The sequence below is a fragment of the Mirounga angustirostris genome, unplaced genomic scaffold (assembly GCF_029215605.1).
Source record: "Mirounga angustirostris isolate CCGP_5_RB_7025 unplaced genomic scaffold, mMirAng1.0.hap1 SCAF_5, whole genome shotgun sequence".
NCBI classification, from domain to species: Eukaryota; Metazoa; Chordata; class Mammalia; order Carnivora; family Phocidae; genus Mirounga; species Mirounga angustirostris.
Genome location: NW_026991713.1, coordinates 47,908,948 through 47,921,088, shown reverse-complemented (window position 1 = coordinate 47,921,088; position 12,141 = coordinate 47,908,948). Strand labels below are relative to the sequence as shown.

At 42.9% G+C, this 12,141-nt stretch overlaps 1 long non-coding RNA gene across 1 annotated transcript in view; it reads left to right on the top strand.

Annotated features, from left to right (window-relative positions):
• LOC135364329 (uncharacterized) overlaps nucleotides 1-7,159 on the top strand; it is a 119,824-nt gene extending 112,665 nt beyond the window's left edge. Inside the window, exon 3 of the long non-coding RNA XR_010411207.1 lies at nucleotides 6,573-7,159. This is a non-coding gene — a long non-coding RNA (uncharacterized LOC135364329). The remainder of the gene's footprint in view (nucleotides 1-6,572) is intronic.
• Nucleotides 7,160-12,141: the final 4,982 nt, after the last annotated feature.

Below are 12,141 nucleotides of genomic sequence, written 5' to 3'. Positions count from 1 at the left end.
AAAGGGTGCTTCCGTGGAGTGACTAATAAGCTAGAGCAGTATAATGCAGTGAGTAAGGGAATGTCCTACTAGCATCAGATGCCTAGCTGCCTATCCTGGCTTAAACACGTTTGTGCCTTCATTTTTCTTACCTGGAAAATGAAAACAATGACAACAGCAGTACTTATTTGTGGTGAAACATAACAATAGTAGACCTATAGTGTGTACTTATGTATTAATTAGCTGTTATTAGTTAACTGTTATGAAGTAATTTGCCAGATCACCCAGAGATTGGCTATCTCTGCCCTGGCTTCTGTGGCAAAAACTTCTAATCAATAAGCATAAAACTATCATTTCCCTTAACCCTGAATTCTGGGGGTTCAGTGGGTTCTGCCTTCCAGCAGCACTCCACAGATGAATTACCCCGCAGCTCTCATAACTCTAGGGACATGTTCACCACATTTTTTTAAAGATAATGGGAATTGATTTTTATCTTTAATTTTTGCTTACAAATAATTCATCTGTTATGAGAAAAATAACAAGCTCCAAAGGGAAAATGCAGACACCCTCCTGTTCCCACACTGCCTTGAGTCAAAGGATAAAAATTATCTACCACCAATAAGCTTAATGAGAAACAACCTTCGAGTTGTAATTTCAATAGACTATAAATTAAGGTCTAGTTCTACCCACGGTGGTGCTCTTCTAAAATTCAGAGTTAAATACTGTCTCATTACTCTGTCGTATTAGCTGGGACTCTTTCTGATGAAAGTGACTAAAACCCAATTAAAACTAACCTAAGGAAAAAAATGGGGGGGACAGAATTTATCAGCTCTTGCAACCTGGAAGTCCACAGGTGTTCCGGCTTTAGATGGAGCTGGATCGAGCTCAAGTCTTGTCATCATTCTCGGTCTCCAGGTTCTGCTTTCCTCTGTTGTGCTGCTTTCATTCTCTCCAAGTGAGAATTCATCTCTTATCAAAACGAAGGAATAACAAGGAAAAAGTATGTTGAGAAGCCAAAGCAATGGCTACTACACTAGATAATATCCTGATTTACACATAATTGTTAATAAGGAAACGAGCTAAATAGAGACCTGCTCCCTTAAGAAACCCAAGTTCTACCCATTGTTCAGAGTCCAGGAAAATTGCCACCTCTGCTATGTGGACTTCTTTGATAACCTCACCCCTAGTAATTGCTACTTTATCAAAATGTTTAATGGCTTATTGTCTACATAGTTTATTTTGCAAAATAGCATGAATTGCTTTGTATTATTAACTATATGTAGAAAAATATGAACATATTCGTTGTATATCTCCAACTCAATTTTTTTGAGAGAGAGAGCGTGTGCACACGCACACACGCACATGAACACACAAGCTGGGGAGGAGTGAGGGGCAAAGGGAGAGGGAGAGAGAGAATCTTAAGCAGGCTCCACACCCAGCGTGTGGAGCCCCACGTGGGGCTCGAGCTCAAGACCATGAGACCATGACCTGAACCAAAATCAGGAGTCGGATGCTTACCTAAGCCACCCAGGTGCCGCTCAATTCTTTTTTTCAGCCACAATGATTTTTTATTATAAAAGTGACACCTAATTCTAATAATACCTGGCTTATTGAACACTCGTATTTATTATAGATTTTTCCCAATCTCCCTTGCCCTCTCTGCCCATGTGATGGTAAAAGGATTTTATTTAAGGCATAAATCACAAGGACAAAGAAGAAGCAAAAAGCAACAAAACATGGGAAACTGGAAAGTCAGTGGTAACTGACTTCGCAAAGCCAAGGAACTGGAACAGCTTTGCTGGTCTGGGCTACGGAATCCCAGAAAGACTTAGGAAGGAGAAGTTGCACATGCCTCTGAAAGTGGAGGTTCGGTTCCGGGGGGAGGCTGAAAACTGGAGTCTTGACTGAGTGTCCATGTAAAAGCACTTTCTCCTGGGAGTGAAAGGCACAGCATGGGCATACAGTGGGTAGTCCTGTAAGAGCATGGCATGGGGACAGGTGGTGGCTACACGGGCGGTGAGGCCAGCAGACAGAGTTGTTGAATCACTGCGTTACACACCTGAAACTAATGCAACTCTGTGCGTCAACTATACTTCAGTTATTTAAAAAAAAACACTAAGTCCACCAGCCAGGACTCCTCCACCCATTGGAGCAGCAGAGCTGCCCCTCCCCAACCTAGCAGAAAACCAAGCCTCCTCCTTGAGGAGGTAAAACAGAGAGACTCGGGCATGAAAGTCATCAGGCCCAGCTGGAGTCAAGGACATACCATCAAAATCAAGGACACTTGAGGCACCTGAGTGGTGCAGTCGATGGAGCATAGAACTCTTGATTTCAGCTCAGGTCTGATCTCAGGGTCATGAAATCCAGCCCCGAGTGGATCTCTGCACTCAGCGCAGAGTCAGCTTGAGATTCTCGCTCCCTCTCCCCTTGCCCCTCCCGCCCCTGCCCTCTCTCTCTCTAAAATAAATACATCTTTTTAAAAAAATCAAGGACACCAGGCCCAGCGGGAGTGGAGGAGTGGTCTTTGCACACTAACCACGCAACTCCATCCCTAACTGCAGCAACAGTAATGGTGTCATTGTAGCTCCCATTTGCTGAACAGTGACTATATACCAACCACTGGGCTAAGCATTATACGTGCTTGATATCGCCTCTGATCCTCAAATAAATCCTATGAGGTAAATACTATTTTGTTCTTTAAAATACTTTAAGGGGCGCCTGGGTGGCTCAGTCTGTTAAGCGTCTGACCCTTCATTCCAACTCAGGTCATGATCTCAGGGTGGTGAGATCAAGCCCCAGGTCAGGCTCTGCACACTAGGTGTGGGGCTTGTTTAAGATTCTCTCTCCTTCTACCCCTCTCCCCCTAAAAAATAAAATTAAACTAAAAGGCAAGTAAAGGTTATATAACTGGTTAAGTTTTAATAAGATTAAGTAACTGGCTGAAGAACTCACAACTAATCAATGTCAAAGCCCAAGTTTGGACCCTGAATCACTACACTAAATGACCCCCCGTTTATCAATTGATCTGTTCATTTATTCATTCAACAAGCATTTGCTGTGTGTCCAATACTGATTCATCAAGATTTGTAAAGATGAATATAACATATGGTCTCTATCCCAAGAAGCTCTCAGTATAAAGAGGGCAAGAAATCAATAAACAAGTATAACTGGTACATTGAACACGTAGGTCTCCAAACTGGGGTTAGAGAAAGGATTCTGTTATTTCTCTCAGCCAGTTCTCTGACTCTGTCCCGAGGCCTGTGTCTTCCCTACATGGAAAGTAGATGAAATCTTGGGCAGATTCCATAAACCCTTTTGAACACTCTTAGTGCAAAGTCCCTCTGTCTCTGTTAGTCACAAAAACAGTCTTGATTTTAATTCAATAATCTGAAGCTCATTCAAAGTTAAAGCTCCTCAGCTCCCTGGCTGGAGAACCAGTAGTGGGGAGGAAGGGGCATGGTGAGCCTGTCTCTCTGCCTCGTGCTGTTCCTCCTCTTCTGCGTCTTCCCAATACTGCCTCTCATTCCTCCGGGGATGGAGGGAGAAAGAGAGGGATAAACAGGAGGTAACTTAGCTATCCAGTCCTCTTGTGATCCGGCAGCTGTGTTCTGTGGCCTTGAAGGGTTTTAGGGCTGACTTCCTATGATGGGGCTCTGGGGTTGGATCACAAGATACCCCCCCTGGAGCCTTCTGAGCAGCCCAATTGACACAGGCCACGCCTCTCTTCTAGCTTCTGATCTCCCTCTCTCTGCCTTCAGCCACCCTGAGTCGCACCTCTACTAGAGTAACTGCTCTCTTCCACTTATCATCTTGGGCAGAATTCAGAAAAGGCTCCAGGCTATTTTGCTCTGGTGTGTCCCCGGTCCAGTCGATGAGACACTTTTACACACTCTTGCCAGTCATCGTGAGTGAAAGTGCAGTGTATTCCCATGAAGAATGTTTCTCTCTGTTCTGCCAGCAGGCAGGTGGCTCTAGCCCCAGTCCCTTACCTTCAGTATGCTCAGGCACAGGACCACTGCCTATCCCTTTGCCCTCAAACCCCATGGCACTTCTGTGTTTCTCTTGAATGGTCCTGTTGAAGGCATCTCTCTTGACTATGGAGACTTGAGGGTGGTAGCTCTCAGGCCTCCCTCTGTATTATTGCACATATTTTTACTTCTAGAGCATTATGCTTATAGAGACAACTCATGGTTTCACTTAATTTTCCACTGAGGTCATAATCTATTTTTAGAAATGCATTCTATGCAAAATATATAAACAAGCTCAGAGTAATGCTTCCAAATACAGGACTATGTAACCCCTGAGAAAAAGAAAACCTCTGGGGTCTTGTTTCTGATGGCATTCATCCTTATCAGAGGCCACTTGAGAATTATTTATAAGTCAAAAGGTGAATAAGTGTCCCACGCAGCAACAACTTTCCAGACACACAAAATTAGGCCTAATTGTCAACCTCTGAATTGCACTCACTAAGTCTTTACTTGCAGGTCTTGCTTTTGATAGAACATTTGGAAATAATCTTATCCCTGTTGCTACTTGTTTCTCCCAGACACTACCATGCACATGAACATGTATTATTTTCATGGAACTGTGGAACTTGCTGTCTACTGAAAAAACTCATAAAAATTCTGAGACAAATAATAGCTAAACAATATAAATTCAGACTAGGCCATTCAGTTTGGTTCCTCTTTGAACGATTACTTGATATGTTCCACAGCTTCAAGGCTAAGAGGATTATTTCCTCAACATCACTGTCTCACCCTTGTATTTCCTTAATTGGGTTCCCTATTGCCTATAATGTCAGCCTTTGCCAAACATTATGATAATGCTATTTGTTTTCAATGGGATTATGAGATTTTTCTTAATTAAACATGAAGTAAACTTCAATACTCAAATCTCACTAGAAAACACAGAAGTGGGGCACCTGGGTGGCTCAGTCAGTTAAGCTTTGGATTCTTGATTTCGACTCAGGTCATGATCTCAAGACTGTGGGACCAAGCCCCGAGTGGGGCTCCATGGTGGGCATGGAGCCTGCTTGAGATTATCTCTCTCCCTCTGCCCCTCCCCACTTCCTCTCTTAAAAAAAAAAAAAAAAAACTTAGAAAACACAGAAGCTTCTTATTAAACAGTTTCTGAATGTCCTTCCTCTTACCAGGCATGATTGTAGATCAGTATCAATCACAAACCCCACAAATCACATGGCCAAAATATCCCAGAGAGAGTCCTGCTACTGCCCTATAGGAAGTTCCCAGGACTAGGCTTAAAGGCTGCTTTCTTTCTCTTTATTCTTTTTTTTTTTTTAAGATTTATTTATTTGAGAGCAGGGGGTAGGGGGGCAGGGGCAGAGGGAGAGGGAGAGAGAAACTGAAGCAGACTCTGCACTGAGTGCACAGCTGACATGGGGCTCTATCTCACGACCCTGAGATCATGACCTGAGCCAAAACCAAGAGTCGGTCACTTAACCGGCTAAGCCACCCTGGTGCCCCTTAAAAGCTGCTTTCCTAACACCCACACCTCCCCCAGGCTCCCAGAAGGCCATCTATCACCTTTGTCTCAGCATCTCCTGAGCACACATCAGGTCTGGCACATAGTGGGCCTTCAATAAATGTGAACTGAATTGTTTAATTGAATTTTAAGCAAGGACAGCCAGACCTCTTAGCAGTCATGTCACAGATGTTTTGAACCTCCTTTTTTTGGGGGGGGGGTTGCTCACAATCAGCAGTTGTTTTATTGCTTTTACCATAAAAATTTAATCGAGGAGGAATCATTCACAGAAGGAAGTAGAGCTTGAGTGATTTAAGGCCATTTCGTGGCTCTCCCTAGCTCTGCTTTGGTCCTCTACCAAGTAACTCTGCCTTTAGCTTTAAATTAAAACAAGGAGGGTGCCTGGGTGGCTCAGTTGGTTAAGCGACTGCCTTCGGCTCAGGTCATGATCCTGGAGTCCCAGGATCGAGTCCCGCATCGGGCTCTCTGCTCGGCGGGGAGTGTGCTTCTCCCTCTGACCCTCCCCCTCTCATGCTCTCTCTCTCTCATTCTCTCTCTCAAATAAATAAATAAAATCTTTTTTAAAAATTAATTAATTAATTAATTAATTAAAACAAGGAAAGGAGAAGAGTAAGGTTAGAGAGATTGGGTCAGCTTTTCAGAGGAGGAAAGAAACACCACTATTGTCATAAACTACAGGAAACATTTCTTGAGCCTACTAATTTGGGTGCAATGACAGAATCAATTGAATGACTTGGAAGCCCTGTTTGGAGAGAACACCCTACAGCAAGAGGTGCATAACTTCCAACCTGCTTGGACTGACGCTGACAAGAGGTCTAAACTACCAAAATAATCTTCCACGATTCCACTTATAATGTAAAAGTGGATCAAATGGTTGTTCATGAATGTGTTGAAAATAGTCATTTGAATGTGTATATTAATTTTAGGAAAAAAATTTATGATAGGGTAGGGTTGAATTTTATGATTTTACATAATTCCAGGCATCCTTGCATAATCAATGTGTGTTTACGATCTTTTATGGGACTCAGGCATGATTCTACTATGTTAAATTATTTTAGAGGATTGCAGCTGTAGCTTTGTCTTTTTGACAGGTTATCGATCATGACTGTATTTTCTGTGACACTGAGTCCTTGGTCAGCCCTCAATTACAACATTGGCACCAGAGGAGAAAATATTCCATTTTATGGAAGATGGGATTTCTAAGAACATGATGTGGCGAGAAGCGAGACTGACTATAAAATCTAGAAACGTGTATTTATGGCTACAAATTGATAACAGGAAACATCTTAGGAAGAAGGAGACTGGCAGATTGTAGGATGGATCATCAGCAGAGGCTTTCCAGAGAAAATCGACCTCAATCTGTTCTCTGAAGAGCAGGGAATAGAGTGAAGATGAGAAAACATGCTGTCGGTGATTACAGTCATTGTTACAGAACATCTGTCCGACAGAAAGTGTCTTATTGCTTCGGTCAAGTCACTCTCTTCTGCCTACTCAGTTACTCACCCCAGGTAACAAAACACTTAGGGCATAGAAATGGGCATGTAAATGTGTTTGTTTTCCTTTGTAATGTAATAAATCTGACTGCTTGTTGACCATGACCCAGGCACCATCCTGGGTCTCAGGGATTATAAATATGGTTGTAACTTGGTCTTTGTTTTCCTAAAGGCTCCCAATCTGGTAGGGAAGACAAGTAGGGAGTGCAGTAAGGCCAATGCTGTAAGCATTGTAGCGTTGGAGTACAAAGAAGCAGATCTTAAATCTACATTTGTGGGCACAAAAAAGGCTCCTCAAGAAAAATGTATGAAAGGATGAAGATGAAGACATCCAAAAAGAGGCCAAACTGATCCCACTAGGCAAGCCAAGGGCAGGTGCCCCTCCAAAACAGGGGCAGCCTTAGCCCACCCCGCTACTCTGCCACATGAAAGGGAAGAGAAGAGCATTTGTCCTAAAGACACCGCCCCACAGAGAAGAAGGATCAAAGCCACTGTGTTTCTTCCACCAAGGCCCCCACTCCCTACCACCATGGCCCAACTGGACATTCCTGGTGGTCTCACAGGTGACAGACCTGTCCCAGAGCCCCTCCCCTGAAACTGAACCAGAGGAAGCAATGAGATCCTTCTGAGACTTAGAGGATGGGGCTTGCGTATATGATGTTTGGAGAAGTGCCTACATTTTACCCCACTCATGGCTTTGGAAATAATGGGGTAGAGGTGCAAGGTAGGGTCCCTTCTCAGTAGCCCCATTACTGTCCCCACCTCCCATTTCCTGTCCAATTCCTGCTCTGAGTCTATGACCCAGTCTAGAGAACCCTTATCTCTACTACTATTCTTTTAAATCTCTCTATCTTAGACAAAGATCAAGACTTTCCAAACTTAACCAAGAATTTAATATCATTGTTCTCTGGCTCCACTTCCCTTTCCCCTACCTCTAGCTGGCCAAATTAGGAATAGGGAAGTAGCAGGTTTGGAGGCAGGGGAGGTGTAGGGAGAAATAAAAGGAGAATATGTTTTTTGAAGATCGATTAATATCTCATCCCTTTTGAACACATGGCTTTGGTTGTCTATCAGATAAGGTAGTTGTTGCTATCCAGAATTGCAACTGAAAACTTTTAACAACATGGTTGAAAATTGAAAATTGAACAGTTAGATCCATGCCTGAGATACATCATGGGTTAAACAAGTTTTCTATGGGGTGACCTAAAACCTAAACACCAATTGCAATCAGAGAAGGGAGAAAAAAAAAAAAGAGTTCCAAAACCCAAACTTTATTTATATGTATTGTAGAGATGATTTTGTTAATATGCAGTTTGATATGTTTAATCTTGTGAATTTACAAATGCACATGCTAATGATTTGTATATCCATGGTATCAAGAGTTTCTTGTTTCTGTCATATTACAGATATGTTTATATTATCAGGACTATATGATTTCTTTGCTTTCTCCTCAAATTTTCCAAATCTAAACTAATTCAACCTAATTTTCCATCCTGGGAGTCTCCTGCAGGTTTTTTAATGATAAGCCAGGAGCCTTTTTTGTGTGCTTTTCCTCAGTGATTCTGTGTAGTGGCCACACGCACAAGCACAAATATCCCTGGTGGTCTCCCACTTTGGGAGCAGATCTCTAATAGGCAAACCCAGTATTTACAGTAGCTGCTGCCTCAGAGCCAACAAAGCAACTTACAAGTGACTGAGTTACTGGTTCCAACTATCTCTCAAGCTCTAAATGGTATGTTAGAGTGCTCCAGGGTTCAGAGCTCTGCCCTCTTTCTTATCGATTTATCGATCTACCCAGGTGAGCTCATTCAGCCCCAGGGCTTTTAAGATCCCAAACTTATAACTCCAGCCCTAACCTCTCCTGTGAACACATCACACTCATATCTAGCTGTCTACTTGCAGTCCTTGCTTGGAAGTATCTCAGACTTCAAATACACAAAATAGAACTCCAAATTCTCTGCCACCACATGCAAACATGCACACACACACACACATACACACACACACCATGCCTTCTGCACTATTCCTCAGCTCAATAAAAGGCAACTCCATTCATCCAATTCTTGCAATTGCTCAAGCTGAAAACCTTGGAGTCACCATTGACTCTTCTCTTTCTCTCATATCCAGTCCATATCCAGGATCAAATGATATTTTGCCCTTAACTCCACCTTTTGCCCTGAGCCACCATCCAAGCCACCATCATCTCTCACCTGGATTATTAAAAGAGCTGTCTAACTGGCCTCCTTGCCTCCACCATTCCTTTCCCACAGTGTATTCTCCACAGACCAGTCAGAGTGAGTTTCTTAAAATGTTAAGCCTGATCAGGCCAGTTCTTCGTTCATAATACTCCCATGCCTTCCTCCCTGGCAGAGGAAAACCCAAAGTCCTTCACTGTGACTTACAAGACCATGCATGATCTGCCCTTCCTGAACCTTGAAGCTCTGACCTTATCTCTTACCTCATCTCCCTAGACCCCTCTACTCTCACGTAGTTTCAACTATACTGGCACACCTCACATGTGCTAAGGAGCTTCCCCATGATGGGTGCGCTCACTGTTCTCTACTGCCTGGAATGTTCTTCTCTGAGATAACCTTTACTTCAAGTTTCTGCTCAGATCTCACCTTATCACAGATGTCCCTGACCATCCTACACAGAGAAGCAAATCCTCTGCCCAACCTTTCTCTATTTCTCTCACCCAACGTTATTTTTCTACATAGCATTTACTGCCTCGTTGGAGACAGGGAGGCCAGTTAGACAGCTATTGTAATAATCTCTGACATATTATACATTTTTGTATCTGTCAAGTGTTTGTCCACACTACTCCATATACTCCATGGAAACAGGAACTTGGGGTGTTTTATACTCTACCCTACCCACAGCAACTAGAACAGAAATTGGCAGAGGGTTGGTGCTTTTTCAATACTTGTTGAATAAATAAGTGAAAAAAAGTTTTAGAGACCTCAGGACACCATGTTCCCTGACAGCTGGCCACACGGTTTCTGGCTATAGCTGGGAGATGTTCCACCGGAATTGCCCCACTCCAGCCCAAACAGCTAATGATAACCTGGGTGTCGTGGTCAATATTGGAAATACATCTGGAAACATTATCCTGCCCTGGTACCCAGCCCTGGAGGGCCTGCACCTGCAACATTGCATGCAACTTTAGCTGTTATAGCTCAAGAAATGTCCAAATAAAAGCAAGTACAAAGATCCAGGAAATGGAGAAGACTGCCAGAATAAGGTGGACATCTCAGTCTGGAGTGACAAAAGGTGAGGAAATATGATCAAAATTTTAAAAATCATAATGTTGTGGGTGCCTGGGTGGCACAGTCAGTTGAGCATCTGACTCTTGATTTCGGCTCAGGTCTGATCTCAGGGTCATGGGATCCTGTCCCGTGTCAGGCTCCACACTCAGTGAGGAGTCTGCTTGAGTTTCTCTCTCCCTCTTCCTCTGCCCCTCCCCACCCCCCATGCTCTCACTCTCTCTGTCTCTCTCTAAAATAAATAAATCTTTAAAGAAAATCATCATGTTATAATGAAGCCCAAGGTGAACTTGTATACAAAATCAAAGATACAAAAGAAACAAAGGAGGGAAACTCCTTAAAACTTGGAAGGTAGTATGATGTGATAGAAATTTCATGTGGGCAATGAGATAGGGACACCTGAGTTTAAACTTAAGGTCTAGCTGCATGACCTGGGACATGAACTACTATGAACTAGCATTTGTATGTACAATTCAGATAACGGTACCTGGGTCATAGGTACCATTATGAAGAGAATGCACATACAGAACACACAGCAAATGCTTATTCCCTTCCTATGATGAGGAAAATACTAGGATAAATGAAAGGAAGTCCTAAAGCAGAAGGCAAGCTTAGGTAAGTTTTGCTATAGGATGAGAAGAATCAGGTAAATGAATAGAGGTAGGAAATAATACATTATCTTATATTCATTCTGCATTTTAGTCAAACTATTTTCACTGACTTAATCTCCTTTGACCTCATGAGCTATCTTATGAAGTAAGATATGTAGATATCATTAAACCCATTTTACAGATGAGGAAACTGAGAATGGAATTTTTTTAAGTCTTTTTAACACAGGTTCAGTGATCCTCCCACCACTCCACAGGGCCTCTTTATAGAATTTAAATCACTTCCCAGAAAAGCTTAGTCACTTAGGAGAGACTCACTATGGGTGATTAATGAAAACAAAGGTATCTGAAGATTTAGTTTGTAAGTGGAGTCAAGAACTACCAAATGGGGGTGCCTGGGTGGCTCAGATGGTTAAGCGGCTGCCTTCGGCTCAGGTCATGATCCCAGAGTCCTGGGATCGAGCCCCACATTGGGCTTCTGGCTCAGCGAGGAGCCTGCTTCTCCTTCTGCCTCTCTCCCTGCTCAGGCTCTCTCTCTCTCTCTCTCTGTATCTCTGTGTCTCAAATGAATAAATAAAATCTTTAAAAAAAAAAAAAAAAAGAACTACCAAATGCTTTCTCAGCACACCTCACAGGCCTGTTATGAAAACATCCAGCTGGCTGGGGCCTGGATCTAATTCTCCAGAGCAAGTTTCTCAGTCCACTGTTTGCTGTCCTTAACTGGGCATGAGTGCAGTCCATCCGTGAGATGTGCCCATGGACGTTTTCTTCCTGCCTCTGGTTTTGGAGGGCATGTTGTTGTGCATTCCCAAGGGTGGAGGGCAGACTTGGGAGGCCTGGGTCTTCAGTCACAATAATCCCAGTTACCAGAAACAGCTAAACCAAATTTATAACATATGTTTCCACAGCCTCAAATACCCACCATTTGTCCCATGACCTTCTGTCTTTAAACAAATGCCAAACAAGGAGATTCAATTATTCAGTCAGTCTAATAAGGAATCGGTTTATGCCGAAACTCAGTGCTAGGTTTATGTAATTTTACACTGTGGGTCACACTGAAAACTTTATGCTAGCTTGTAGCTGCAGTCAAGGAAGACTCCTACCTTTCTTTATAGTTAAATTAGTTTCCAGGCAGAATTGATCCTCAAAGGAGAAAGAGCCAATCATACCACATCAGTTTTTGGAATGAAAAACAACAGAGAAGTAGCATCCATTCATCCATGCAACAAATATTTACTGTGCTCTTTTGAACGGGCAAGCACCATACAAGGTATCGGGACTATAAAATGGACAAGA